Genomic DNA, 6,000 nt, shown 5'->3' on the forward strand with positions numbered 1-6,000 from the left:
GTCTCAGGGCCCGTCCACCCTTACTAACCTTAAACCCTGTGCCTTTTTCTCTAAAAATTTTTCTTCGGTTGAGAGAAATTATGATGTCGGCAACAGGGAATTGTTGGCAATTAAATTGGCCTTCGCAGAATGGAGGCATTTTTGAAGGGTCATCACTAATCATAAAAATTTGGCCTATATCGAGTCCGCTAAGAGATTGACCCCCAGACAGGCTCGGTGGGCACTTTTTTTTCTCGGGTTCATTTTACCATTACGTTCCGACCAGGGTCTAAAAATGTAAAGCCGGATGCCTTATCCCGAAGTTTTGATTCTGTGTCCCCTCCAGAACCTCCTTCCTCCATTCTTCAACCGGGAGTGGTTGTGGCTGAAATCTCGTCTGAGTTACAGAGAGAGATTTTGGAAGCACAGGCACAAGCTCCCAAGAATAAACCCTCAGGCAAATTGTTTGTACCCAATCATTTTCGTCTCATACTTCTGCAAGAATTTCATGATTCTGTGTTGAGTGCACACCTTGGGATTGCAGCTACCCGGGGGCACTAGCTAGGAATTTTTGATGACCCTCTATGGGTACTGATATTAAAAAGTTTGTGAATACTTGTGGGGTGTGTGCTCGCTCTAAGAGCTCTCTGGTCCGGCCGGCCGGGGAATTGGTACCTTTGCCAATTCCGGATAAACTTTGGACACACCTGTCCATGGATTTTATCACTAATCTTCCTCCTTCCAAGGGCAACTCTGTATTCTATGTTATCTTCTGCTAAAACCTTAGCTCGTTTGTTCATTCAACATATAGTTCGGTTGCATGGGGTCCCTGTGAATATGGTGTCTGACAGGAGTGTGCAATTTGTTGCTAGATTTTGGAGGGCTTTTTGTAAAAAGTTGGGGGTTACGTTGTCTTTCTCTTCTGCTTATCACCCGGAATATAACGGTCAGACTGAAGGCACCAACCAGTCCTTAGAACAAATTTTGAGATGCCTTGCCTCTTTCAGACAGGATGACTGGTGTGAGGTATTACCCATGGCAGAATTTGCGTTCAACTGTCGTATTAATCAGTCTACTGGCAAATCTCCTTTTCAGGTCAATTATGGGTTTGTTCCACAATTTGGAGAATTTTCCCACATGCATTCTGGTTGCCCTGGTGCTGAGATTCTGGTGCAACAGTTAAGAATCCTTTAGAGGGAGGTTCAGGGTAATATCTCCAAAGCTCAAAGGAGGTACAAACATTTTGCGGACAGGGGGAGGGGGTCGGCTCCTACACTTACTGTGGGGGAGAAGGTGTGGTTGTCTACCCGTAACATCAAACTTAAAGTACCCTCTATGAAGTTGGGCCCCAGGTTTATAGGTCCATACAAGATTATAGAGGTGATCAACCTAGTGGCCTATAGATTACAGTTGCCCGCCTCCTTCAAAATATCTAATGTCTTTCACTGGTCCCTATTAAAACCTGTGGGGACAATTAGAGAAGATTCCTCATCCAATATTCCACCAGTGTTGGTAGAGGGTCAGCCGGAGTATGAGGTAGGGCGCATCATTGATTCACAGTGGATATGTTGAAGACTTCAGTACTTAATACATTGGAAGGGATATTCTATTGAGGATCGGTCATGGGTTCCGGCCAGTTCTGTGCATGCTGATCAACTGGTGCGGGCTTTTCATGCCAGGTACCCTGAGAAACCTGGGGGTCCAGTGGCCCCCCATTAAGGGGGGGTATTGTCATGGTTAGGACATGGTTAATGTCCTGTTCTCTTAGGGTTAATGTTGTTAGCCTCTCATTCAAGATGGGAGGGCTATTTGTACTCGCTCCTAACCTGGTATCCTTGTCAGCTATAGGTTTACTTCAGTTTGTATGCTTGACCTCTGGAGAGTGTGCCAGCTTGCATAGTGTTCTTGCTTCCCGTGCTTTACTCAATTCGTTTTCCTGGATTACTGACCCCTGGCTTGACTTCTGACTATTCCCTGACTCTCCCTGCTGGTATCTCGTTATCTCCTGGCTACGAAGTCTCCTTGTTTGACTATTCTTTTATGCTTGTCTCTTCTCTGTTTCCTGGTGTCTGGCTCTGCCCTCTGACCTCCTCCCACTCTGTCACATGGCTAAGGTCCTGTTGATTTTCCTGATCACTCTGTCACATGTGTAAGGTCCCATTGGTGATCAGGATAGTAACTTGGCATCTAGTCCAGCTAAGCTGCTGCTAGGTGCAGTTTCCCCTGCTGCAGCAATACTCGGGCGTCGTGACACTCGTGTTTTTGTAGCCATGGCAGGCCTAAGGGCAGAGGTTGTTACAGGCTTGATAATGCATAATGAGGGATCTTCTCCAAGTGTAATATTCCCACCTGAAGTTCCACTGGTGCGGAAACGAAAAGGACATTCTCAGAGGTCTCCTATCCACAGACGATATCACCAAAGCATCATGTAAACATTGGATAAAGATCTGATACCGGTCCACAATGGCTTGTTGAATAAAATTTCCTGTGGAATCAGAGTCCAGATAGGCCAATTCAACGAAATGGATATTGCAACACAAAACGGATACAGACAGAGTCAGTGGAGGAGAGGAGTAGTCCTCACACAGGATAGCCTCTCCAACAGACCCTAGACTCTGGAGTTTCCCAGGTTTTTCTAGACAGTAGCGGATTAAATGTTTGGGACTGCCGCAATAGAAACACCTTCCCTCAGCCCAACGGACCTCCTGACGATTCTTGGCCGGCTTCACCTTGTCAATTTGCATAGATTCAGCTGAGATCCACAGCATGATCAGAAATTGGTAGGTAGGAGTTAAATGCATAGACCTTATCTTGCGGGTCATCACTTTGGAGTGCTCCTGAAATCTGATGTTGATTTGGGTAGACAGGAACACCAGGTCATCCAACAAGGTAGGAATAGCACAAATGGCTAGCTCTTCGTTAATGTTCTTCTCGCGAGACTGCTACATCATCACAGGTCATTGTCTCGCAAGGCATTACTGGGAACGGGAGCTGCCGGGAGCATCGCTAAAGCCAAGACTGGATCCGGGGGCCGCCAGAAGGTGAGTATATATCTATTTTTTATTTTATTTCTTTGTTTAACAGGGTTATGGTGCCCACACTGCTATATATTACGTGGCTGTGTTGTATGCTACGTGGGCTGTGCTATATACTAGGTAGGCTCAGTTGTGCTTTATACTATGTGGGCTGTGTTTTATGCCAAATGGGCTGTGTTATATACTACGTTGGCTGTGCTATATGCTACATGGCTGTGCTATATACTACGTGGCTGTGATATGTACTACATGACTGTGTTATATGCTACGTGGGCTGTGTTATATACAATGTGGCTGTGCTATATACTATGTGGCTGTGCTATATACTATGTGGCTGTGTTATATACTATGTGGCTGTGTTATATACTACGTGGGCTGTGTTATATACTATGTGGCTGTGTTATATACTACGTGGGCTGTGTTATATGCTACATGGCTGTGCTATATACTACGTGGCTGTGTTATATACTACGTGGGCTGTGTTATATACTACGTGGGCTGTGCTATATACTACGTAGCTGTGCTATGTACTACGTGGCTGTGCTATATGCTACACATTTTGCTCTTTTACAAATGTTCTACCTTAATACTTTCTAATGTTTGTAAAATGGTAGACACACCAGGCTTACTGGACCAAAAGAAACCATTAGCCGCTGGACTCAAAACAGGTGGTCGCCACCCCTGTTAGAAGCAGTAAATAGAAAAAAAGGGGGGTAGAGACCGCGCATAAGGGAGTACACGTAGAAATATAGAAAATGTGCAGTGCCACAGCACATGGAAGCATATAATGGACCTAGGAGATCCCTTAAATAACCGTGAGCCCTGTCAATAGGAGAAACAGCGACCCACAAAAGAGCCTAAGCGAAATAACTGCTGAAATTGTATGTCATACATGAACAGCAACGCGCTGAACTTAAGTAAAATGAGCTCGACACATAGACATATGTAGTAACTGTACCTGTAACTCCTGTGTGCCACGTGGAGGAGATGTAGATGTGCCGTACAGTGTAGCTGTATGCTGAGCCGGCGTGCCCAATACGGAGCTGAGCGTGGCGCTGTAAGATGGAATATCCAACGTCAGGTGTAGGGATGCAGTGGGGGTCTGCAGGTTCCCGGAACAGTGCTGTACGCAGGGGTAGCAGGAGGGCTACGTAGAGCCAGGGCTCTACGTAGCCCTCCTGCTGCGCCACGCCACGCTCAGCTCCGTATTGGGCACGCCGGCGCTTGAATTCCGACTCTGCATACAGCTACACTGTACGGCACATCTACATCTCCTCCACGTGGCACACAGGAGTTACAGGTACAGTTACTACATATGTCTATGTGTCGAGCTCATTTTACTTAAGTTCAGCGCGTTGCTGTTCATGTATGACATACAATTTCATCAGTTGTTTCGCTTAGGCTCTTTTGTGGGTCGCTGTTTCTCCTATTGACAGAGCTCACGGTTATTTAAGGGATCTCCTAGGTCCATTATATGCTTCCATGTGCTGTGGCACTGCACATTTTCTATATTTCTAAGTGTACTCCCTTATGCGCGGTCTCTACCCCCCCTTTTTTTCTACTTTCTAATGTTTACTTTAAAAAATTTTCCATAAAAAAATTGTCGGATTCAATGTATGCAGTTTTTTATTTGCAGCAAGTTTAGCTAACAATAAAATGCTTACTGGTAACTGAGGAAGAGGGAGTAGGTCACAAAAATTGACATATAAGGGGTTGACTTATATAAAGCCTCTCTGCTGTATGGTATTGTAGAATTTACAATAGCTGTCACTCATGTAAGAAGTGAAATCTGGCATTGTACTATACCTATATTTCTCTGCTGTACATCATGAATCGTGGTATGTATTAAAGGGGGGGGGGGAGCCCACTAAGACTCTTTAGCCCGGGGCCCTCAAAAACCTTGAGCTGGCCCTGAGTGAACCCCAAACACACTAAAATAACAAATAAACCACAAAACAGGTACTCACCTTCCCGGGTTCCTGAGTTCAGCACTGTATAGCTGCCACTATTCAAGTCTTCGTGTTTTGGCTGCAGCAGTGACATCGTGGCGATAGTGCACATCACTGCTGAAGCCAATTACTTAGCTTAGTGGCTTAACCCTTATACCTTGGTGTTAGGAAAACCACACATGAGACAGAGAGCCGGGGGATAACAGCTAGCTGTATGTGTCACGTTACCGTTTCTTATCACGTGTGGATGGAGGGAAGCTCTCGTATCATTCTGGTCCGTCTCCACATGCAACATGACGTGGCTTCCATGGCAGAACAATGACAATGGCTAAAGGTCTGTAGCTAGCTTTTAACCCCTTCATGACTGGAGCCTTTTTCGGTTTTGCCTTTTTCTCTTTTCGCTCCCCTCCTTCCCAGATCCATAATTTTTTTATTTTTCCATCGATAAGGCCATGTTAGGGCTTATTTTTTGCAGGACGAGTTGTACTTTTGAAAGTCACAATTGGTTTTACCATGTCTTGTACTAGAAAATGGGAAAAAATTCAAAGCGAGGTGAAATTGCCAAAAAAGTGCAATCCCACACTTGTTTTTTGTTTAGATTTATTGCTAGGTTTGCAATTATGATTCTCCAGGTCATTACGAGTTCATAAATAGAAGAAAACAACCGCACTCAAGTTATAGATTTGCATCATAAATGTGAGAATTTTAATAGGAACATCACAGTGGTATAATCAATTGTTGAGGTAACGTTTCGAACCTTTCGTGGGCCTTTATCAAACCTCACTTCAAGAAGGAAAACTGGACGACTGAACACTTGTTGGGGCTGGACCGATACGGAGAGTCCAAACTTGGGTCAGCTAAGAGATTCTGGAGAGCCAGTCCTGATAAATCGTCATCCAGGACAGCTAGAGAAATATGAGACGCAGGGGTGCGTGTGAAGGGCTCCCATGGTTCTTGTGGAATATTGGACTTAACCCTGAGATTCATGGTACTCTCATAATTCATCTCTAGGTGTTGGTGCCTAAAGGCCCCGTCTC

This window comes from Ranitomeya variabilis, chromosome 1, assembly GCF_051348905.1.
Source record: "Ranitomeya variabilis isolate aRanVar5 chromosome 1, aRanVar5.hap1, whole genome shotgun sequence".
Lineage (NCBI taxonomy): Eukaryota > Metazoa > Chordata > Amphibia > Anura > Dendrobatidae > Ranitomeya > Ranitomeya variabilis.